General features: G+C 38.5%; 1 long non-coding RNA gene across 1 annotated transcript; it reads right to left on the bottom strand.

Moving 5' to 3' along the window:
- Positions 1-19,199: 19,199 nt before the first annotated feature.
- On the bottom strand, positions 19,200-24,617 carry LOC146499613 (uncharacterized). The gene is made up of 2 exons (XR_014870334.1): positions 21,591-24,617; positions 19,200-21,108 (listed from the first exon to the last, which is right to left on the bottom strand). It is a non-coding gene; the product is annotated as an uncharacterized LOC146499613 (long non-coding RNA).
- Between the last annotated feature and the right edge of the window lie 1,825 nt (positions 24,618-26,442).

Below are 26,442 nucleotides of genomic sequence, written 5' to 3'. Positions count from 1 at the left end.
CTGTCACAGTTGGCTGGTGAGCTCTATTGATGCTTCCCTGCTCTCGCTCTTTGCAGTTTGCTGAGGGGGACACAATCTTGTCATGTGCCAACATATTGCATGTTGGTGCTGAAGCATATGGACAGCTAATGCCATCCTTTGCTTCTGGAAATAATATTAGCGAGATGGGGGGGAAGGGGAAGGGGGGAGCAAGAGAAAATATGAGCGAAGCTGCGATAAGGGAAGGTCTGGTGAGGCAGATGAAAAAGAGAGCTCGAAAGGAGTTAATGAGAAAGGCTGAGAGCATGCGAGAGGTGTGGTTGTTGATGAAGAAGACGACAACTGGTGGAAAGAGATACAGATGAGAGAAGAGGGAATGAATATGTGTCCCCAAATAGTCGACCAAACATTACTTAGTGTTTCTTTGTCAAGCAAGTTTTGATCTTTCAGTTTGTCACAGGAAAGGAAACAAAATCTTCACACAGTGTGGTGACAGTCATTTGGTAAATCATAGACAAACACTGTCATTTAGACAGCTGCTCCCTGCGATATTTAGATAGTAATTAAAAGGAAAATCAGTGTGGGATCATTTCAAGAGGGTAAAGAACAGCCCTGAGACGCCGCCATGGAAGCTATAGGGAAACATCTGCCTGGCTTTTGCTGATCTCAAACATGGCTTATATCGACCATGGACTTGAACCTGGTCGATATAAGCTGGCTGCCAAAATTAGCTTTTTGGCAGCCATCATGTTGATTTTTGGAGCAGGTGACAATATTTCATAGAGGATGGAGCGTTAAGTTATCAGCTAATGCAATATTGATAAACTTGCTGGTATAAGCTGATAACTCTGTTAGCTGCTGTTTTGTGCTAAATAACGCCTGTGATAAAGTACTACAATTTCATTCACTAAAACTCCATCATAAACTTCTTGGATGGCCTGTGCCTACTAGCAGACCATATCAAATCATCAGTCAGAAAATTCCATTGCAACTTCTTTAAGGTAGGGGTGTCAAACATGTTAGCCAGGGGCCAAAACTGGCCTGAATAATACAAACTGGCCCAATAGATGTCTTTACAAAGTCTGAAAATTGGAGCTAAGTCATTAGCAACATGTCTTCACTGTCCCAAAAAAATGTAACCATGTGTGGTACAAAAACTAAAATAAGTTTGGCAAACCTTCTCTAAAGGCATCATCAAGACAAACACAATCAAGAAGTCCACAGATTCTGCATTTAAAAAAAGAACCCCATACAGTTATAAAGGTGGGGGAAAGGCCAATTAAAACATTTTCTGGTCCAGGATGTAAAACCATTTACACTCCACATGTGTGTATACTGTTATGCTTGTGAGGGCTTGGCACTACAATGTCTACTATAAACTTTTTGGATGGACAACACAACATTTACACAGGATGTAAAAACATTTACATGCTGAAAACAAAACAAGCCAGCCTCAAGTGGCCACTAGAGGAACTGCAGTTTTTGATTCTTGTGTGTTGTCTTTTTTTCAGCTCTGGATGTTTGCGTGCTTTGTTAGATGTGTATTCATTTAGTCAGCAATGCTAGCTGTTTCTTTGCTGGTTGTTGTAATAGACTAAACAACTCCCCATTTTGCATGTGATGCTAACTGGTTACTTCCTCTACATCCACACTAATAAACTTTATATTTTCTAGGGCTTATTATTTCACTTCACTGCAATGTAACACAGTTGATAGCATCTATACTGTACTGTAATATTCCTTCTCAGCCCTAAAAATAATAATTTCAATGATTACCTGACTAATTGCTTGAACTTATTGCTACAAGTCGACTAGGAATATCTTTGGATGGGGAAAGACCCTAGAGATAAGTGAGGATGGAGAGCAGGAAAGAGAGAGAAGAAAGGAGATGACTAGAGTGTGACAGGATGTTGAATTATAAATGTGGTGGAAGTGAGGCATGGTCTCATACTCCAAGCTTGCGCAGCCTGCAGTGTGGGTGGTTCATTGATGTCATCTGGCATGCAGGGCAGACACATGCACAAATGTACCAAATGTACACACACACACACACACACACTGTAATAAATCTACCAAGCAGTGAAATGGTTCCACCCTCACTCCGCATGTGTGCATACTGTCATGCTCGTGAGGGCTTGGCACTAGAGTGTCTACTGAAAACTTTTTGGATGGACAACACAATGAAGAGGGCTGCAGCAAAAATCATGTCGTGTCAAAAAGCTTTTGACAAAATTTAAAATATTTTTTTTAAAAATTACTATTATTTAAAAGTAGTAAGCTTAGGAAACTAAAACTGACATTTACTTCACTTTTACACTTAAAAATATTGCGTAGATTGGAAACCAGTCAAATCTGTTCCATATACTTGATAAATTGAACAACTAAAGCTTAAACATATTAAGTTGAAATGAATAACTGTAGTTGTTACACAAACATGAAAAAAATGAGTAAATAATACTGACATGCTTGGTCAATGTAACTGAAATATAGATGGTCAGTTAATCCAAAAATTTGTTCCATTTACTTAATATTGTAAACTGAACGTAATCAAAATTGTACTTAATATAAAATTTTGTAAATGGCCTGTATTTGTATAGTGGTTTACTTAGTCCCTAAGGACCCCAGAGCGCTTTACACTACATTCAGTCATCCACCCATTCACACACTGGTGATGGGAAGCTACATTGCAGCCACAGCTGCCCTGGGGCGCACTGACAGACGCGAGGCTGCTGGACACTGGTGCCACCGGGCCCTCTGACCACCACCAGTAGGCAACCGAGACTGTCAGTGCCGGGGCTCGGACCGGCAACCTTCCGATTACAAGACGAACTCCCAACTTTTGAGCCATGATCACCCCCTAACATTCAAATATGAATGTTATTGTATTTCACTGGTAGTCTAAGTCTAAAAAACCAAACAAACTAATATGCAGTTGTGTGTTTCATAATACATGTAATGAAAAATTACCACATGTTAACAGTTTTCCAAATGAAAATTTAACTTTAATAAACATGGCAATAACTCGAAATAAACAAGCACTAAAAAGACAAGAGCCTTTCCCCTTTTAGCTCAAAGCCTCACATACTTTAATGATAAATGGCAAACCAGGAGAGCAAACACAAAAGCTCAAAATATTTAAAAAACAAAATGAATAAAAACAATGAAAAAGGCTCATTGTACTCAATTACTCTACGATATCGTGTTTTACTTACACTTTTCAGTTGTAGTTGCTGACAATAAATAATATTGATTTGAATAATTAATGATTTTAGTACAATTTACTGATGAGTATAGATACCTATTTCTCAAATATTTTTGATTCAATTTTAAACAAAAATATTAAGTACATGCAAATAAGGTATTCTGTGAACCACATACTGAATTTTTTGTGTGAGATAAATGTAAATAAATACCTTAATTTAACACAAACACATACGTTAACATTTTAGACATTTATTTCAACTTATCAAACTCAAATAATTACTAAAAGGATATTCATAGATTTTATCAGGCTCATCTAACTTATATTTATAGTGATATTTACTAAGCCTCTGAATTATTCTTTAGAGTGTACCCTTTTCTCTGAGGAATGTACAGTTCAGTTGCTGTCTTTATGTAATAAATATTTTTGAATCTCTATTTTTCATATTTGTCACTTTGGATCATGGGCCACTTCTTTTTAAGTGCAGTGCACTTTATCACGCTCACATTGGCATAAGCTGAGGTAGATTTCACAGTAGGAGGTGATGTATTTATAGTCTACGTCACGTGCATGATTCAGGGCCGTGCAAGAAAATTGCATACATTACAAATATTTAGTCAAAGTCAACCATCAGTTGCAAAACCAGCAAACTCTGCATGAAACATCTAACATAGATGACTTTCAGATCAAGCTCATGCTGCAGACAGGTGCGTAGTTGCAGTTCAACACATTAAAAGTGTTGTAGGGCAACACTTTTAACGTGCTGCCCTAACTCACCTTTGTAGGGCATTCTAATGTCAATGATCAGGCAAGTGGTTGCGCCACAGTATTTCTAGGAGTCTCCCAATGTACTGACTCATGTTCATTTCTCTTTTATTTAACCAACTTGGACAATTTGTCATGTTTAATGCAAACTAAGGCCAACCGCTGCTATCTGCTAGCATTCAAAAGAGAGGTTTTTGCCAACCAATCGAGGAATACACAATTTTCACTTCCCATATTGTCGCAGACCCCTCTCTAGGCCTGTATGGTTGAGACCTTATTCACTTGACTCTACACCGACAAAAATCTAAAATAGCAGATGACTTAACGTCCTGTGATTAGCAGTCAAGTAATTTCAAAACCTCAACAGCATGCTTCTTCAGGCACATTTAGAACCATGGAATTTTATGGCATTAAATGATGATTTAACCCTGACCTAAGATGGTTTAGGTCAGGGTTAAAGTCACGGCTTAGGTGACAGTGTGTGGCATAAAAGATGTGTGAAAAACAAAAAAGATAAAGTGTGACAACATGAAATAACTTGAGAAAATTTCATGAGACTAGAAACTCACCTGAAACACAGTTATGTTAAAGTTTATCACTTGCTATAGTTTGATCTACCTCTGCATTCTGTTGTAGAAAATGCAAAAATCCAGCTTTATTTACATACACGGATAACCTCCATAGAATTGCACAGGTCTTGTCAGAATTCTGCCTTCCTTTAAATGACATTTTTTTAGGCTTTGAAGGTCATTAACAGCTTAATGGTACTTTGATGATTGGCAAAACAACTTAACTATTTGAACTTTTGCATCGGACAAAGATGAGTCAGCTTGTAATGGCATGTAGGATGGCGTGATGAAAATTATATACAACATTGGGTTTGACATTTTCGTCTGAGCGATTCATTTTTCAGAAAGTCCGCCTCGGTGTAATGGATTTTTTTCTAAGCTTTAGTCAATTAGAAAGGGGGGAGAAAAGAAGTGAGATAAAGGAAAAGATGAAAGGAGATGAATGTGAACAAGCAGAGGCCAAGACAGAGGAACCGATAGACTGAGATGGAGAGGAAGGACAGAGAGATAAACAAGAGTCAGTAAAGATACACAAGATAAAAGAGGAAATGACGAGGAGGACAAAGAGAGACAGTGATGAAGGGACAATGAAACTAGTGAAAAGCCGTGATTAAAGAAGAAATACGAGAAGGATTTAAATGGTGGCATAAAACAAGAGAGGAGGTGAACAAACAGGCCAAAAGAGTGAGTGTGACAAACAGTACTGCGTTACAGAGGTCAACAGAGGCAGAAGTTCGGTTCCAATATTTAATCTGATCGAGACATCATTAATCACAAAGGAACTAGATTGTGGTGAATTTAACCCACTTAATGGGAAGAAAAGCTTTACAAGAAAACAGGACAAGACGTGCACACTTTAATGTTTGTGCTGACTCACAGAGCGCTTTAATGTTTGCTGCCATGTTTGGCATGCACACACACACAAAAGTGGACAGTATGTAATCTTAGAATCACAAGTTAGAGATGCACTTATACTATCTTATTACCTATAACATGTAGCCTATTAAGTATTCACAAGTTGTGAATAGTTATTAAGATGTAGGTGCACACACATCTAACACAGAAATGGTCTCATTGGATACCAAACAACTTACTCTCTTCAGTGTCTCCAGAGGGACAGGCTACAGTGTAATTAGGTCTTGTTTGGTCAGGAGTTTCATTGGAAGCTTGGGAATTGTCTCAAGCAAAACCACAACTTCTCACAGAAGACAAGAAGGAGAAGTATTGATAATATCATCTAAAAGCCAGAAAACAACAAGAAGTAGGAATAATTGAAAACTGATTTTAGTGTGGAAACGTAATGGCAGCAACTTGTTACTAGCCAGATTTTGGCTCACATTTATTATTTATTTATATCTTTCAAATATATATATTTTTAAATGTCCTGCTTAAATTACACCGTTTTTTGCTTGTGACTGTTTTTTATCTTAAAATATATATTAAAGTGTTTAAACAGGTTATGACGCTGTATTGGTTTAGTAGTAGTTGATACAATATACAGTGGAACCCCAACTTACAAAATTAATTCGTTCCCGAGGTCGAATCACCCATCGCGCCTTTTGAGTGAACGATAGGCTAATTGCTAACTGCAACAACAATACGTCGTTCAAGTGGAACAGCGAAGCGCAAGTACGAAAGCCAAGGGGGTCGTCACATGATTCGGAAGACATTGTGGGCATTGTAGGCATTCTGGGCTCAGCCAATCAGAGCCAGCGGATTTCATTACGTGGGCATTTTGCCGTAACACGGGCAGAAATATTGCCATTGTACAGCATGCCATTATACAGACACATGAAGGAGCCACAGCTTAGCCTTAAGTGCATGGGTGAAAGGTGTGCTCCTTGGATAAAGGTGTGTAGTTGAGAAATCATGGCTGGTACTCAAGTGAAGAAAGGCGCTAAAAATGTTTATCTCAAAGCACAGCAGGAGGGTTTGAAATGGCAAGTTCTAGTCAGGAAGGCCAGCAAATATCTTAGAGGTTAAAAGGGCTTTCTTGGCCTGAGTGAAACATAAAGCACTTTCCCCCAGGGCACATCTCTGCTTCAAACAGCTTCGCCAGTCAAGTTCTTATGGCTAGGTTACAGAAGGTCCTAAAGCAGAGGAGAAGGGTTTAACAAAAGGAGAAAAATTGCACCAGTGTTTTGAATGATCTGCAAAACAAATTCTTCGTGTTTTTTGTCTTGGACCTACCATGACTGAAACAACAGGAAATCCAAGACATAAGAATATGTTACGTGCAGCGATTTAAAGCTCTGGTTATTTTCATGGAGAGAAAAGATGATGTGTTTTAGAAGACGTTCTTAAGATTAGAAATACATGTATATTAAAGTTTACTGCTTTGAAATCCTGATGACCCAAACTCTGACCCTGAACACGTTAGAAATGTTAGTGCCAAAAGGCCACTAAAAAGGCATACAATTCTATTTAATGAATACAAAGTTCTTGATTAGTTGCAGTATGTTGTGTTATGATGTCCAATAATGCCACACACATTGTGGTATCCTCATGCAATAGTGTTGTGTTAACCTTGGTCGTAGTGTGAATAACAGTCACTGCAAGGAAGGTACCTAATCTCATTATATTCCATGCATTTATAATGACTTTTGTTGTGGAAGTTTTCCACTTAAATAAAGCCTGCAGACGAGCGGTGAGCGGTAGCTAACATTCTTTAATTCATGCACACAAAGAACAGACAAACAAGCTTGTGGAGCCCTCCATGGCCGCGGGACAGACGGTCAGCAGAGTCCTCACTGAGCCTAGCATAGCTCTCAATTAAATACCTTCTCCAGGAACAAAGGCAGTACACAGCTGTTTCACACCTTAAGGTTCACACTCCCTTGCTACTTCCCAGAGTCCTCAAGAGACAAAAGACTGGTCCTCTGGAGTTCCTGTTTCCCCAACATCTTTGCTACACCCCCTACCATTTGTCTCAAGTATGAGTGTCAGACATGTTAATACAATAACATAATGCGATTAAATACCTAGGTAAAACAAATTCCTATACACAATAAAGATAAATTCAATTCAATTCAGTATGCAGGCCAGAGGTTACACTTAATTTAAGTAAAGTTTAGGTATTAAACTTTCTAATTAAAATACTGTCAAATAGTGCCATTTTTGGGAGCATTTCAAGTTGCTATACATCAATACAATCATTATGGCCCAAATTTTAATAATATGTATGCATTAAGTGCATAGTAATTACATAAACTGCAAAAAAGTGCAATAAACTACAAAAAAATTGAAAATTGTTTTTGTGTTTTTAACATATATTTCTAGAAATTTAAAAGGTTTATCCCTCAAAACTGTAAATACGGAAAAGTTGCACAAAATAGTTTCCCACCACAGGAAATTTAGTTTGAGTGTCTTCATAGTTTCATTTTTGAAATACACCAATTTCTATATACTGCAGGAAAAACGAAAATAAATATTATAATGCAAATTTGCAAAAAAAAAAAACTGTATATGCATCAAAATAAACTATTTCCAGCAGTGCAATTTGACTTCTAAGCATCCCAGAAACGACACAGAAAGTCATAAAGTCAAACATAACTTCTAAAAACACCAGTATAGGCTTATGAGGACCTGATGGTAAAAAACTATATTTCCGCGATTTTGGGCAGGTAATGGCGGACATGCGATAGTTCGTGCTGACGTCTATTCCAACGTAGGAAGTGTTACGAACAGCTGATCGGCAAAGCGTGTTTCTGGAATATTATGTTTTTGTTGCTGTGCTTTTTATGCAATTTTTGCAAAGCTATATGCGGAAGGAAACCGTGACCTAGGACAAGCTGATGGCATAAGTACAACTCCTCCGGTTTCATATGCAAAAAATATTATTGCGCTAGCTTACTGGTTGCAGTGCTACCGCGATTTAAAAATAGTTACGCAAAACTAAGCGTGCCCGCTCCGACTGGCTTTAAAGGGTTAAAAAGGTCTCAGCATTTATTTGAGTAGTTATTTAGAGCCAGAATCTAACTTAACGTACAATGAATGGTGACCAGGAGAATCACTTTAGGTATAGAATCATTACTCAAATCTGTTTGCCTACTTCCCCTCAAAATCCATCCATCCATTGATGTGGTGGTTCCCATTTTTAACAAGGGGGGACCGGAAAGTATGCACCAACTATAGGGGGATTACACTCCTCATTCTACCCTGGAAAGTCTATGCCAGGGTGCTGGAGAGTCCATCTCTTAGTCTAACCTCAGATACAGGAGGAACAATCCCCTAAAAATACAATTTTAAAAAGTTTTGTTTTCTTTTACATACTTCTACCACTAGCTATACTCGTATTCAATTAATTCTTTAAAACCTTGTTTCTTTTATGTAATGCCTCTGTTGGCACCTACCAAAATGTGCCAGGGGAAGAGCAAACTGAACTAGCAACAGGGACATAGACATGACAGCTCACTGCTACAAGTAGGGAGGCCAAAAGAAGAGCTACTGCAGCAGAAACTGCTCAAAACTTAATGGCAGAAGGTGTTGGAACATACAGTGTATGCTAACATCTAACTATCGCCCTTAGAATTGGGCAGGGCAATAATATTCTCTTTCAATGGACTTTAGCAGCAGGACTTCCTGCTAATTTGTTTGGCTCTGATAGCACAGGACAACTTTTGAGTGTTGCCCATTTCCATGTTCTATTGACACAAATTGACAAACCCAAGATGGATTTAATTTTTTAGCTAATGATTGTGTGTTTGTGCTTAGGGTTATGGATAATGTACTCTTATACAATAAAATCTGAGTGAAGTTTTAAGAGAAATGGGCATAGGCAGAGCCACGGTCCCTAAAGTTTTGGTTTCTGTCTGCCTTGAAAGTTTTTCTGAATCAATTTATAGAAGAATGAAGTCTTTAAAAATAAAATTTCCCATCCCCACCCAAGAACATGTTTCATGCTGCTGTAAATGCCTTTGTTGACAGACTAATAAAAGGTAATCCTCAAAGCATGATAGGTATATTAACTTTTGGCATTAAATGGCCCAGTGAGCTTCTCTGCTTGTAGGCTTAATCTATAAGAGCTTTCAGATCTTCTCTCTGGATACTTGATCTCCTCTATTAAACATAAAGCCAGGTCAGGTGTCAAAGCAATAATCTCGACAACATATTGTTTCTGTCTACTGCAATAAGATAAGTCCTAGAGTAACTGATCAGTTCCTCTCAGGATTTTGCCTACTAAGATGCTGACTCTCTTAAAGAAAAAAAAAATCAAGATTAACAATGATGATTGGATCCACAATCTTTAAGAGTCTGCATAACACCGTATTTCTCTGAGCTACTGCTTCAGATCACTTCCATTTCCTTTGAGCTTGCTTTATCAACACTCCAATATTCCTGGTGGGGTACTTCAATACACAACTTCTGACCCTCTGACTAGTTTTTAAATCTTGTTATTCTGTAAGAGATACAGTTCCATCTCAGCACCAGGAAAGTAATGCAGGCTCATATGGCAATAAAACAAGATGCACTGTACTCCAATATCCTACACAATAGTATCAAGTGTATTCTACATTTTTTGTAAAACAGAACTAAATTCTAAATCTCGATGTTATATTGAATATACTGAATAAGGGAAACAATATAACAGAGACATACAGGCCACTGTGTCACGTTATTTTAAGCAAAAAAAAGACACTACGAGAACTGCCTTCCTATTTTAACTATTCTAGTTCTCTTCCATGACCCTTTCTGTCTCACTGTCAGAAAAAGAAATCTCACTTCCCCTGCCAATCCAAACCACCCTTGTGACAAGTATTTCCAGAGCGGTGCAGCCTGTGAATATGCAACCTTGTGCATGTTAACTGAATTTTATGACAGCACTGATGTCCTTTACAGGAGTGAATATGAGATTCAAAACAAAGATTATCCCATTAACTTAAAATGTTTTTTAGCTGACTATAATTTGCAAATTGAATACACAGAGCTATCAGTTATTCAACTAGATCATTGCATTAATCAGTTTTACATGAGGGAGACTTGTATTGTCTTTATGTGGCAATAGCAAACCTTTAGACAACTTGTATGTTACTGAGACCCCATCATTCCCTTTTTAAATTTTCCAATTATGTTGTCAAAAGGGGCCCAGAGGCCTATATTGAAACTGGACCAAAGTGCAAAACCTAGTATGATGACAACAGTAGTTTTAACAGTTTTATTTTACTTAGTGCAGGGGTCAGCAACCTTTAAGACCCAAAGAGCCACTTGGACCCGGTTTCCACGCAAAAGAAAACTCTGGAGCCGCAAATACTTTTTGACATCTAAAATGAAGATAACACTGTATATATTGTTTTTTACCTTTATGCTTTGTATGAACAACTAAGATGTGTTGCTTATGAAATCCATGAAGTGCTACAGAGAAAGTTACATTTTATTTATGTAATTAACACATTTTGAACTCTTAAAGAAATATAACAAAAGGAAAGACACCCAGCTGAACTAAAATGATCCATGTAGCAAACAAAAACTGTTTAGAGCCGCTACCCTTATATCGCCTTTGGGCTTTTGGAGCCTTGATCTGACTTTTAAAAAATAATTGGAAAAAAAAGCACGCTGCTAAAAAAAAATTAAATTTAAAAAAAAATTGCAAAATTCTGCCTAAATATGTATTTTACCAGGCTAAGGTGTGTGGCGGGGCGTCGTCTGCAGCACCGCTGCAGGGGAAGCGGACGCACCTGAGCGGCACCCGCAATCATGCCTCGCCGCCTTAACGTCTGAGCCATCTATGCTGTTGTTGGTGTGTGTCGGGCTGTGAGCTGAAAAGCTACAGCCGGCTGTATGCATACAGCAACCGTGTATGAAAAGTGGTCAATAAAGAGATGCTGAAAAGCATGTTCATGCAAACATCGTCGGGTCTGCCGTGATACGTTTACAATGGGACCTCTGCTCCTGAACCTCTGCGCACAGCGTCTGCAAATCGGGGCTGTACGAAGTCACCTCATCTTTACACAGAACTGTAAGCTGTCATCTGTGAGGCGTGAGCGGTGTTTGTTTTTAACATAGTTCACGGTGGAGAACAGCTGCTGACATAATGTGAATCCGAAGATCCATAACTGGCCTACCTGGGGTTGAAAGTTTTGATAAATGCATGACGTTTCGGTGGGTACACCGGCTTCCGCGAGCGTGACGCTTATTTAGAGGGATGAAAAAATTATTATTAAAAATTATTTTTTTAATAATATTTTAATAATATTACAATAATATCACAATAATCTTCCAATTTAGAAGTACAAGTTAAAAAAAAGAACTAACATAAATAAAATACACTTCAGCTAAATACTAATTTATTTTCCCAAACCACGCCGAGCCGCAGTATAAGGACTAAAGAGCTGCAGGTTGCCGACCCCTGACTTAGTGACAAACACAGCGTAATAATACGTAATAACTTGGCAAAGAAATGTGGCTAACTTAGAGGGAATACAATATACAACTTTGCAGGGTTAGCGGTTTGGGCCTGGGGGGGACAAGCGGGGTGAACTGAGTCATGGCTGGAAATGGAAGTGAATGCACTGAGGAGAGATGACAGAGGGGTTAGACTGTTTTAAAAAGATCTCTCAGGTGACTGTGAATCTTAACTGAGGGAATGGTTTACGTTGCAGGTGGAGTTGGAGTAGGTCGGGGGGGGGGGGGGGGAGAGAGAGAGAGAGAGAGAGAGTGTAGCTCTGGGTGACCTGAGCAGAGTGGAATGGCTGACCTGGGTTTCGAGAGATCCAGCGAGCAAAAGGTGGCAGGAGGTTGGCAGGTGTAGAGCTGGAAGCTGTCCAAGTGATGGAGTGTGAACAGCAGAGAGTATGGCTTGGAGTCCGAGAGTTGAGCAAGCCTGAGGGATGAGCCGTGACGTGGCGTGACCAGAAAACTGCAGCACAAAAGAACAAGGTAAATACCTGGACTAGAGACAATGGCATAAAGTGTAAGAGCCTGTTACCAATGTGGGTCAGTTGACGAATTGGCAATAAGAAGATGTCAACGTGGGTCTTAAATATCTGAGGCTGATTGCTTCAGACCAGCTGCAGGTGAGTTGCACAGGTGAGGAATCAATAGGCCTGCCCATGGGTGGATACTGGTGAATCTGGAACCCAGTGGAAATTTCCAGAAGCTCACCCGGACCGTGATATATGTCAAGCGAAACAGGAAATTAATAGGAATATTTTTAAAATAGGAATATTTTAAAGCAGAGATATGTTGCAGGGATTACAAAAATCATGATACTGGTATAACCGTATGCGTTGTTTTATGTTGTTATTATGTTGTTATTATGTTGGTGTCTTTGTTTTACCTTGTTTTTCAGTCAATTTTATTTTATTTCATTTTGTATTTGTTTTTATGTTTTATATATGTGTTTTATACAGTGTAGTTACATAAAAGAGTGATTTACAAAATAAACTGCTTATTAAAACATGCGTTTCATATGAATACATTTAAACAGTCCCACTGTGCCTAAAAATCTGACATTTACTGTATAAAACATGGTTAGAAAATTATGAAAATATTAATCGTTTGGTTGTATTTATTTAATAATAAGTATTTTGTTTTACTGAGTGTAAAATTTACTAACTTCTAATCAAATTGTTAGAAAAGACAGCTATTTTGTCTTCCTTTGTCTTCCTGTAATGTAGAGTGATATGTATTTAACATATTACCTTTCAATTACAAGATGAACACTTTCATCAAGCCTATGGAAATTATGAACTTGTCAGCATAATGTTAAGGCTACAAAGAAATAATCAGTGGAATTTACCACTATGTAAACAATGTAACAAAATATAATTTGCACTTGTAGATTCTCTGAAATGTTATGGAGCTGATGAGCCTATCTTCAGAGGTTGTGGATGGTCCATAGAGAGTTCAGTATTCTAGGACAGTGATGGCTTTTGTGACAATTTTTCCTTTCGAAAAGTAAATTTAAAAGCAACTTTCAGTGTTGGTGGTTGCTTTGAAATTTTGCCTGGCCTCGTATCCATGCTTGTAAAGTGAAAATCAAGGCTTGCACACACATCCATCCCCAGTTGAACTTACTGTCCACTACTCATAAACAAATGAAGTTTAAGAAGCTCAACAATAAATTGTATCAGTAAACATTATACCTGTCTTTTTAGTATGTTTATCTTTGTTTGTGAGCACATCAACAGTGTTCGCTTAGTGCTATGTCAGTACAGCCTTAGAGTCTGTAGCAAAGCTGTTGGGGAGTATATGTCAGCATGACTGTGCAATCAGGGCCCTATTTAACCTACGAAGCTGGTCTTCAGCACATAGGCTGTGTAGCAGCCTTGTGCCACTTAAAGAGGATTTAATCAAGGTAAAACTATTGGACAGCCATGCTTAATTGCACTGAGCTGTGGCACAGAACTTCCCAAATTAGCCTTCACGAGGCTGCAGGGGTTTGATGGAGAAGTTTTTCATTTGTGGGGCTATTGCATGTTAATTTAATCAGTTAGTTTTTTTATTTCCACACCTCACTTTTATTGATTCATCTTCCACTAGAAGATAAATCAATATTCCAAAGGCACCCAAATGTTACAGCAAGGTTTTTAAAGTTGCGAGTGCTTTTAGCGAGGGTGTGGGCAAGTTTACATGTCTACAATCCTCACCTAAATTATAGAGCAAGTTTAGAGGTTTAAAATGACTAGGTTTGGCATGTTATGCATCTGTCATGTCACTTATGGAAAAAGATATGTACGTGCTTATTAGGACAAATATATTTTGAACATTTCACACAAATTGTGGCTGACAGACACCACAAAAATGGAAAGACTGAAAGTGATTGTTTATGTCAAGATACATTGCTTCTAGACAACAGGCTTGTGTGGAGATGTGTGCGGTCTATTAGCAGAAATATGGCCTTTTAATGTGGATTCTGAACAAAAACACGAAAATTGGCATATTTTCAAAATTAAATCAAATGAATGGATGGAAATTTAAATGGAATTTACTACTCTTTTATTCCTGGGAACAAAGTTGGTTTGTTTCTAAATCTTACTAGTAACTTAATAAATCAAAAACTAAGAAACTTGTGGAATTTATGTTACTATCATGTCAGGATCTCCGGTGTTCTCTATTTTTAAACCATATGATCCTGTGCAGTTAAAATCCCAAGCTTTTTTAAAATTATTATGAACATGTTGAGTTTTCCGTTGTAGACATTGCTACTGACTATCCCACCGCTTCTGAGCGTCTCAGTCAGTAGCTTATCACTTGAGGGCCATCAATGACTTCCTTAGACCTGCGATGGCTACACCTCATCATGTGTGATGCAGAAGGCGTTAAAGTTCTCCTACTGTATACACAATGGGCACAAACAAGCGCCAAAAACCAGTTTCCCTCTAAAATTGCCTTCGTCATGTCTTCCTTGCCTCAGTCCTTTTTCCCACCCACATCTCTTTCACACAGTTTTTCATTCCTTTCATCTGTGTGTGTGTGTGTCTGTGGATGGTTCAGTCAGTAATGGGATTGAGAAGATTATGCTTGGGCCATTGTTGTAATGTCCATGTTTTACAAATCTCTCCCTCCTCAGGAACTCTAATGCCAGTTGCCACATAAAGAATATGAAATGATGCAGCTTTTACAGTGAACACTTCATCCCTTTTTTCTTCACTGCCTGCCATTCTTTTCTCTTTTCCAGACGCCAAAGTCTAAACAGTCTAATCAAGTTTACAATCTGCTGCCCAAATCATTGCACAAGCTGTGACAAGCACACCAGAATCCAAATCTTTATGTGGCCTCTCATTTTCTTTATTTAAGGATTTGAACAATGACACAATTTTTGTAGTTTGTTCCGCTCTGCACCCCAACATTGCATTTTAAGTACATTCTTTCAGCTATGGCCAGATGAGGCCTGATTTCTTATTATCCCATGACAGAGATCCAGAGTTGATTCCAAGTGTTGCACTTGGTAAGCATTTCTTGGACTCTTAATATGAAACCTAGGAGGCTGAAACACCATAATAAAAACACCAGAATAAAAGTATCATAGAGACGGAAAAACATTTAACCACTGGTTACACTCACGAACAAGAAGGCCAGATTAGACTAAAACAGCCTGGTCAGTTCTGAAATAAATACATAAATAAAATAAAATCTTTGGAAAGATGAAACAACTGAGGATCTGAAGCGTGTCCCAATATCTGCCAAACACAATGGAGGTAATAGTGGCATTTGGCACGTATGGCTGGCAGTGGCACAGGGACACTAGCGTTTATGTGACGACTGAGAGAAGTAGGATGAATTCTGAAGTGTAGAAGGTTATACTCTGTGCTCAGATTAAGCCAAATGCTGCAAAACTGATTGGACAGTGCTTCCCAGTGCAAACACATAATGACCCAAGAGTTTCTCAAGGCGAAGAATGCGATATTCCTTAATGGCCAAATCAGTCACTTGATCTCAACCTAACAGAGCATGTTTTTCACTTACTCAAGATAAAACCGAATGCAGAGAACCCAAAAAACAAGCAGCAACTGAAGGTCAGTGCAGGAGAGCCCTGGAAGAATGTCTAAAGAGAAGAAACAGTATTTTGTTATTCCTAAAATATTTGTGTGTTCTTGTTTTTGTGACAGGTGATGTAATAAATTTAAGCACTGTATCTGTTTAATAAGAAAAAAAAACATTTGGCTTTAGTGGGAAACAGAGATGTGCAGTAACACGTTGATTACTTTTTTCAAGTAACGAGTAAAGTAAGGGATTACTATTGCAAAAACGGTAATTAGATTACCGTTACTTTCCCGTAGGAACGCTGCGTTACTGTGTTACTAAAACCATGAGCAAGTGCAATGTTGGTGACAACAGCTGTGTGCAGATCAACAACCGACAATATATCGAGTGCGGGAGAGAATGTGAGCGTGCAGCGTTTAAAGCGTGGAAGTACTGACCTTACTTTGAGTTTGATTCCATAAAAAGTGACAAAAACATTAGTGTCTGTTGTGCGTGGGAAGAAAACTTCTTTTTACAGCGAAAAAGTCCCCTAAACTTCCAAGCAAGCACCTAGTGCGCTACGACGTAATGGAAAACTCACAGAGAAACTCGCGGATTCTTCCACTGACCGCTGCGGCACACCTGCACCAGGGTAAACCTCCGCCTACCTGCTCCTGCTTTACAGGTGAAAATAGAGCAAAAGGACCGCTAGTCTTTGACTTTATTTATTTTCTGCTGTGTTTTACTTGCAACTATTTGAAAGAGTGAGTGTAAACACACACACAAAAAAATGATTTTATGTGCTGGAATGTGCAGAAAATAGGTTTAAATATTAAACAAATTTCTTCCAGTCAGAGAATGTTGCATATAATTAAATTTTTGCTTGATGCATAAAGTTAAAAGATTAAAACTAATAAAACAAGTTTTAAAAAGGGACTTTTACATTTGATTACATTTTGTATGATGGATTATGTAGAAAAAGTAGAATTGGGCTGAAAGATCTATCGCTTTATCACCTATTCAGGTTGTAAATCGTGTTTTTAAAAAGTAACTTAGTAACTAAGTAATTAATTACTTTCGAAAATAAGTAATCAGTAAAGTAACTGGATTACTTTTTGGGGGAAGTAATCAGTAATTAGTTACTGATTACTTTTTTCAAGTAACTTGCCCAACACTGGTGGGCAATAGAAATGTAGGATGAGCAAACATTATAACAAAAATGTAAGATAATGATAATTAGATATGGCATTTCTACTTAATCCATTAAAAATACAAGCAGGAGAAAGTCTGGTTGGTGATTTGGTTAATTAAGGAACAGGTAAAGGCTTGTAAACACAAGGTAGTTGTGGGCTCTGTCTAACAACAGGGAGTTTTCAGGGTCCATCGAATAGACAGAGGAGAAAATGTTGGGCAGATTTATGTATCTGGGACAGAAAACTGTAGGATGAGGTGGGGTCTTCGACTTAAGGAACGTCATTAATTAAACTTTAGGGGCATTATCAAATGCCCCTAAAGTTTAATATAGTATGAAAAATGTGGTTAGTCACAGATTACTTATGTAATAAGTGTAAATTTGTACAGTAAGTTCCATAATGCTTAGCTGCAGCCTTTATGAAGGCTATGTATTCAAATGGATAACTCGGGCCATTTTCCAAGCATATTTTATGCATTTTATGTAAAAATTTGACATCTTTTGTAAATGCAGCTTTAGCAATGATGTGTAGCATGAAAAATTAATGATGCCCGAGAGAATGTTGAGAGCTTCTCTTTTAGTGTTGTAGTGGTGTAATCCAAAAAACTTTTGACATATAGTTGTCCCTTACACAAGCTATTCACTCGCATTCACCTCCATCCCTGCACAAATGTATTTGTTATTCTAAATATCTCTGCACATGTGACTCTGAATGCTGAGCTAGAAGGGTGATTGGGAATGAAGCTTTCTATAATTTCTTAAAGATGTCAAACGTAGCCATGGGTTTTGACCTTTCAGTGTAGACATTCGAAACAACTAACAAGCTGTGATAGATAAATAGAATAGAATAGCCCTGTTGTACATGTAAAATGAAATTGTAGGAAAAGTTATGTAGATTAATATATATGGTCCAATAGTAGGCATAGAAAGGGTATCTTTGAAGCACAGTTAACACAAATACCACTAAGAATTTGTTAAACAGTGGTAATTGAGAATCACACAGAGCCTTGTTAAACTTATTAAAGTGAAACGATTCATGTGGCTCTTGGGGACTGTACGGTTCATGCTACAGTAAAGAGAACTCTTTATCTTTTACATTTTACTTCTTCAAACATGAGACCCAACATACTTAAAAATTTCTACATAACACCCAGTGGGTATTTGAAATTATTCTTTTCAGCTGTGTTCAGTTTTTGTCAAAGAAGTTAAATGAAACAGTGAGCATTGGCCTTTCAATCGAGCTCTGATTTCTGATAGTGTTTATAAGAATATTTTCTTACCAACAGCACTGAGATATCTGCAAGAAAAACATAAAACATCTCTGGTTACAATCTACTCTCATTTTCACAAACGGCATGATCTGATTTATGAGAGCTCTTGGAGAAATAGTTGAGTTGGCCAAGTCTGGCCTGCTGTTATTTTTCCACTCAGGCTGCTTTGGTGGCCAAAATAGACGCTTCCTCTCGTATTTATTTTAAATTTTTTTGCAACAACAATGAACTAAAATGACTCATGTCTTCCCTGAATTTGCGCAATGGGCTAACCTTAGTACATACAAAACACTGTTTTTAAATTATTTTAAATGTTTTTTTGGGGGGGGACTATAAAGACCTGTCTGGTAGTACGTGAAAAAGTAACCGTGGCCCTTTGTAAAATCATGAATTAACTGTGATTACCACATTTTTAGAAAGTTGAGTTCAAATTCACCAGCCACACCCAGGCCTGAATACTGTAATCAGTTGATTCAGAAAATCACTCGCTTCATCAACTGATTCACACCAAAATAAAGAACCTGTAGGTGAAAAAAACATCCAAACCCTGGATCTGACCTCTCGTTTTTTACAGATCACCTTAACCTACATGCCAACTGTTAAAGCTGGAACTGTTAATGTAAGGAGAAATCTAGAAAAGAGCAAACAAAACTTATTGCATGTACTTTGTATGTGCTAAAAACAATAAGGCAGTGCTGATATTTGGCTTCATGCAGGATTCCCACCCTGCTCTTCCACTCGAAACACAAAGCTAAACACATTTCAGCAGCATTTCTTACTTTCTGTGACTTTTTTTTTTTTTTGCTTTTTAATACTACTTTAAATACTATTTTAAACTACTCGCCTGAGGTGGTTTGAAAAGCGATTGGCCAAAATCCCCCATAAGCAGAATTTGTAAAGCCTGAAAACAGAGCCCGGTGGAGCCTCAGACCTGTGCTGAATTAAAATAGTGAAAGGTCATTATGGATTTTTTTTCCCCCCCTCCAGTGATGCCAGAAACAGCAGCTTTAACGAAACGGGCTGGCAGTTTGGAGCAGAAAATTCTGTTGTGTGTCGTGTCCGCTTTTGTTTCCATTATTAACCCTAATTTAAGTGATAATTGTCCTTTTCTGCTTCTGGAGGGAAATCATTTATCACTGCTTTCTCGACCGTGCCAGAATAAGATTTTTTTTTTCTTTCAGCTTCTTCAAGCAATGCTTAAGTTGTGAAAAGCAACATTTTCCTTATGCACATGTTCATCTTGGCCTACAGTTACTGCCAAAAGTGGAGGGTGAAATTTAATTTTGTTTGGGGGCACGCACAAATGGCTGCCTATCACAGCAGAAGGAATAAGAGAGAATTCTCTCTGGACTTGGATCTGAATACTTTTTTTTATCAGGATGATGAAGGCCAGATTGAAAATTGATTACAACTTGTACAGCACAACAACAAATGTAGAAGAATTCAAAAGCAGATGGTGCTTTGGTGTAGAAAATGACCTGATGTCTGGACTCATTTCAGGTTCATTTCTTTTGCTTTTTGAAAACGCTCTAAGCAAATAAGGAGGTTTTGAAAATTCTAATTCTCAAGCTCTCTCTATCTCACACACCTCCGTACATTTCCACTCTTCCAGATAGTAACCTGATGGATGAATGGCTGAGGATAAAGCACCACACATCTGCTCTGTATCACAGTCTCAGCGGGATGTGGAGCACTTGTGCATAAAGACATTACACAGCTTGTCCTTGCTGAGATAAATTACTACCTGTGTGCACACAAACCATGTCCCCTCTCCTTTATGCAGACAAACACCTACGAGGATACAGGAACACTGTTGAGAAATAAAACTGCATCGCAGAGGGAGCTCCCTGCTGACTTCTGTCCTCACCTCAAGTTTTACATTTACATTATCCTACACTTCTCTTTTACAACCTCAATCTTAGTTTTCCACAGAGGCTACAAAAAAAGAAGTCACCCTCTGGTTTGTGGACAGTGGTACAGACCAGTATTGGATAGCTGCCAGAAAAGTGAATTCATAAACTGGGTGAGTAACGGTGTTTTGCTCCTGTAAGCACATTCTCCTTGCACTCGCTGTAAAATGCATTTTGTTTGCCGACATGACAGCTTCTGATTCGAACAAAAAGGGAAAAAAAAAGAAAAAGAGGAAGGTATTTACATAAATTCTGTCAGAAAATGTAAAACTCTTTTTTAACTTCTCTCGAATTGTCCCAAAAACTAAAAACAAACGGGTTTCATTATAAACGTCATGCTTTTCTGCTGTTTTGAAAATGTGCTGTATGAGTTCTTACAATAAAATAAAGAGGATTTAATGCTTAGGTACTCTTTGAAATCCTCAAGACCAAGTGCATTGTGCATGGACAAATAGGCATAAACTGTAGAAGGCAATGCTACACGTAGTGCAATGAGAATCTTGGCTGCATCCTGTAATGTCATATTCCAGTGCTTTCCCTGTTTAGCAGCGCTTTCCAAAGTTAGAGTGGCGCCAGTAAGGTTTGTCTAGGCTCTAAGCCCTGCTATTTCACTCAGTATTTTATATTTTCGCAGCAGCAAAGTGGCATGGTGTTTAGCACTGTTACCTCACAGAAGGTTTTGAGTTCAATTCCACCATCAGGCTGTTGTCTTTCTGTGTCGTGTTTGCGTGGGTCCACTCCAGGTATTTTGGCTTCCTCCCACTGCCCAACGACATGCAGATAGTGGGGATAAGTTAATTGGAAGGCTCCCGCTACCCTGAAAAGGATGAGCAGAAGAGAATGAATGGATTTTATGTTTTACCAAAACAATGGCAATAAAGTATGCCGCATTAACTGCAAGAGGATTCTGTTTAAAGTGTACCCTGAGATGTAAAAAATAACTTCTGCTGGATTCTTTCAATACTGAAGAAAAATATATAGAATGCTTTGAAGCAGATTTTTTTGAGTTTGTGATTGACAGGAATAACAAAGTAGTCAAAATGTAAGTCAGAGAAAGTCTAAAAATAAGTGCTTCACGTCATATTGTATCCTCTTTGTTTGCAGCTTTCTGAATTATGGCTTTTCTGACTGTTGGTAACTGCAGAGCTTTCTAAGGTTGCTAAATTACTGCCGTCATGAACTGTATTACAGCTGCTGCTACAGATGATGATCACGTTGGTACTAAGTGGGTCAAATCCGCTGGTCCAACCACAATAACCAACTACTTTTTTTAGAATACCTGCACCTGAATTTCTTTACCTGATGGATCGTCTTTGCATCACCTCTCTCGCTCTTTCTTCCTCCCCCTCAGTTCTTCACCTCAGAGTCTGAAAGACTAAGCTTCGTGGCTTCTGTGTGGAAATGATGCACAGGTACACAGGTATGTGATTTAAAATACTCATTTGGCTGAGTGGCACAAAAAATTACACTTAAGACAAGTTTTTATAAATTCACTGTGTTTGCTAATACTGTACACGTGTGGCAGTCTGCTACAGTATACGTTCGCAAATGCTCAGGAACAGAGTCCTATTTCATGAGCCAGTTAGTTCAGTCTTTTGCAGGCTCAGAGTTAGGATGTTGTTGTTGTGCAGCATGGAGTTGTACCATAAATCCTGCTCTGTCCCTGACACAAATCCCCCTGGATCATATTCTGTTTTGGACTTCCACTGTCTGTCTCCTCAAAAGCCTCAAGATTTTACAGAGATTAACTACAAGCCAGTGTAGTCACTTTCGGTGTATGGTGGGTGTATGTGTGCATCACACTAATAAATGATTGATCCTGTGTGCACGTGTATGTGCGTGTGCGTGTCTTCGGTTTTCTCCAGAATTGTTTATCTGGTCTACTTCAGACTTGGCAAGTGTTTTTCTGGAGACCCAGAGAAGTGTTGTGTCAGCTTACTTGGATGAGCCTAAAAAGAAAAACATGAAATCACAGTCACCGTTTTTGTGGCAGTCAATCAGCTTATTTGACGCCATCAATTATGACAAATATATCTTTCTAAAATACCCATGAGTTGACACTCAGAGAACAAGCTAAAGCAAATAAAGCTAAACATGTTCATCTATTGTGTGGAATCATCAACAATGTGATGCTCTGTAAGCACTGCAAACTAGAAAGTGATAATCACCAGTACAAATGCATAAGGACTTGAAGAAAAGCATCCAAGAATGCAGCAACAGACAAAACCATGTTTGCTTTTGTTTCAACCCAAGCAGGATATATGAGGATTATCAGCACACAGGACCAGTTGGACCATTCCAATCATGTCCTAGTGTAGTTAATGCAAAGAGTTCTGGGTCACGTGAGGAATAAGGAAGTGGCAAAATGATCATGGGAGTCATGCACTGCAATGAATTCATGTCAAGTTTGTCAGTTGCATAGCATGAAGGACTGTGTAGTTGTGTAGTGCGATACGGTTTTAAGAGTAAAACTTGCCTGTCATCACAGCTCAATGCGTGTTTCATCTGATTAAGTCACTTTGCAAAACATACACGCTTCATGCAAATCTGTCACCTTACATTTCTGTCTCTTTCTCCTTCCTAGTTTCCTGTCTTGTTTGTTTGCTCATATTATCTCATTAGCTTGTCCACCGTTAGTCAATCAATCTCCCTCTCATTGGACCACTACTCTTTGGGTGAAGCCCATTAGTTCCTGAGTCCTTCACTGCCTCTGTTTCTAATGCTCACAGTCTATTCACTGCCTGTCACTATCAGTTCTTATAGACTCATGTGGGTGTGCGTGGGTGTGTTTGTGTCCATATGTATTACACAATTACTGTTTGCCCTTGCATGCATGTGCATCTGGGGTAATGCTTTCTGAAGGCATAACCAAAGTTCAACTGCAAACTTAACACAGTTGATGAAGCATAAATGAGCTTCATCATGATGAGCGAAGGTCACAATGAACACAGCCAACAAAGCACAAACCCACATACTTACATACATCGAGTCCTAGCTCACAATTGCCTTTTTTCTGTTGTGACATATTCATGAGTGCAAGTGGAATAAGGATCACATCAGGAAAAGAACAAATGAGGCCGCAATCCTAAAATCAAAAAAGTCATCAGATCAACAAATATTTTCATTAAATATTTCCAGGTCGAAGTGTCTACTGCGTTGACTGAGGCTGTCCTCTTTTTAACATGCTGAAGTGCATTGTGTCCTATTTTACTTAATAGAAAAGAGACTCCCCAAAACAATCAGGGGTTATTCTCAGCCTCTCAGGGTTATTTATTAGCACTATTGATGCTCAGTTACCTAGCCTTTAAGCTAATTTTTTTAGCTAATTTAATTTCTCAGAATGTCCTGAATGCTACATACTTGAGCATCCAGGACATTCAGAAAAGAGTTACTCTCATATTTCATTGTGGACATTAAGCTTAGGATCAGGACTTTTCATAGCGAGTAATCCAGACTGCAGGAACATATAAATAACTAACCTTGTGTTGTGGCTGAATCATTTCAGAAGTTCTCTTGCCTGAAGTTTGACCTGTTTTTGCTATCTTTTTCCTACAATATAGCTTTTGCCAGTCTGGAACTCTCAAAGTAAACTTGTATTGACTTAAGCTTCATCCCTTCATCTTCCATGCTAATGTGTTTATATTAGCCTAATCCCAGCTCAGTAGCTAGCTACCAGATAGTATACAATTATTTCTCAGCTAACCTGACTTCACTAACCGTGCAAACATTGCTGCTATTTTGTTATCCATCTTTTTTTATTTTGATGTTATAGCACAGTTCTACCATTTAATTTTTCTAGAAATATGATCAGAGTGTATGTCATTTTTTAAAGGTAAAAGTTTTAACTCCACTAAACCTTATATGTCCTTGTTTTCTTGGATGTCTGGTCATTAAACTTAATTACACCTGGGAGAACAGCCACACTGATCATTTTATTAGAGCTGAAAGAATTTGGACCATATTAAACTCTGTGTTTCTACAATGTTTATTTGATATTGGGAACTGAAACAGGTTTTGGACCCGGAAACGGCTAATGATGTCAGGTTTAATGAGCGGATGCTGGGGGACTTCCTGCGATAGATAAACTGAGCATTTCTTCTCTACTCACCTCTTTCCACCTCCCCTGTGGTTATGTACCACTGCTGCATGTCATTAAACTTTTCTTCTCTTTCTCTTCAGCAGCAGATGGCTGTCCCTCCATTAAGCTTTTCCTTTTTTTCTGCTGGTCCCTTGCTGTTAAAAGGGGGTGTTACGAACTTGCATGTTCATGTGTTTGTTTTGTGCTGGTGATGTATCTTTTTATGTCAATTCAGCTGTGCCAGGGCCCTGCTCCAATTTTGCGTGGATACACCGCCCTGACGTGACTGGTCCCAGCTGGAGGACCCGCCCATTAAAAGGAGGCTGGAGTGCTATGGAGGGAGAGGTCCTTGCGTTTCTCCTCACGACCCAGCAGTGTAACTGTGGCAGCCGCTGGCTACAGTGCGGCTTAAAAGTTGTGGAAGTGGAGTGGGTAGGGGTGAGCTGCCGTTTCTTTTGATCACCCATTTTTTCCTGTTTTGAATTAGTTAAGGAGGTCAGACTGTCTTTATTTTTGGACTTTGTTTTGGTAAGGTCAGGGGTGCGGGGTTTGTGTAGATTTGTTTTTGTTTATTATTTTGGCCTTGGCTCACCCTGAAGTCTTGACACTCCCGTATTGTTGTTCCTCTTTTTTTTCCCACTTTGTAAATAAATCACATTATCAAGAACGGATTTGTTTCCTGTGGCTGCTTTGGTCTTGGGGAGAAGCGAGTGCCTCACTCATGTTGTTGCCTGGCCCTAGACGGGTCGTAACAGGGGATTTTTGTCAGGACAATGTGTGAGGCAGGCAGGAAAGGACCAAAAATGCAGGACTCTCAGAGAAACAACTGAACTCAAAAAACACAGCCTAATTGCTGGAATTGCAGAATACAAAGCCAAGACTGGGAATACACTAGAAGTCAGAACTAACAGTCAGAACATACAGCATTAAGGGAGATCACAACAACAGACAAAGGAAGACAGAGGATTTAAATACTGGATAAGAGGATGGGAAACAGGAGGGAACACAGCTGGAACTAATACAGGAAAACAGGACAGATTAAGCAAAACTAAGCACACTGAACACAGGGTGAGAAACTGTCAAAATAAAACAGGAAGTACAAACACTAAGACCATGACTAAGATGTGAACTTGACAGCGCGACCGATGAATAAATACACAAAGACATGACTGACTGGGGGAGAAAAAGGAAACACAAAAGATGATAACTATAACTTGCCGAACCTAATAAAGAACAGACTGGAAACAAAGAGAAACTAATACAATCAAACAGGAAGCCATGAACTGGAAATAGAGATAATGAAACTCAGGGGCACTTAGGACAAAAGAGCTCCATCAAAAATTCTTCTTAACTTAGATTGATAAAAAAAAAAAAGACAACTTATAGAGCAGGAGAACAGACTATAATGCAAAGATACCAAAAACAGAATGAGAACCCCTCCAAACCTCTTACAAAGTCAAAACCCTTGGTTAATTGAGTTTTGATTGGGAAACAACCTTATTGTGAATCAGCCTATTTTCTCTATGCATAACATCGGGAGGTTTATTTAAAAATATTTGCATACTGTTGAAGAATGTAAACAGATAAATTCAAAAGTAAGTAAATAAATACAAATTTGTCACATGGTTTTCTTTTGATCTCATACACACTACTAGCTATTTCAGGCAGAACACTGTAAAAGTGCTACCTCAGACAAATTGATTTTCTTTTTCTTGTTCACCTAGCTTACCCTCACTTCACTGCCTTCTGGTCCCATTGTAACCATGGTTGAGGCTCTAACATGGTTCAGTCCCCTGAGATAGATAACAAAGGCTATCTATCTGCAGATAGAGTCTGGCCTTTTGAAAACACTTTAACACCTGCATGGTCTCTTCAGGTAGCTCAGATTGGTTATGATACACTAGATTTTTTTTTCTATTTTCTTTTTTTGTGCAGTGCTGAAAGTGTTGTGTTTACAACATGGAGGGCATATGATGGAGATGACAGCTGAGAGTTTAGGTGGCATTACATGTGTCCAAATTGGTGGATCTGCATCAGCCCTGCTACCTCGGTTAGTGCTTTCACCAGGACAGA

This window comes from Neolamprologus multifasciatus, chromosome 17 (genome assembly GCF_963576455.1).
Source record: "Neolamprologus multifasciatus chromosome 17, fNeoMul1.2, whole genome shotgun sequence".
Lineage (NCBI taxonomy): Eukaryota > Metazoa > Chordata > Actinopteri > Cichliformes > Cichlidae > Neolamprologus > Neolamprologus multifasciatus.
This window is presented reverse-complemented; position numbering and strand designations above follow the sequence as displayed.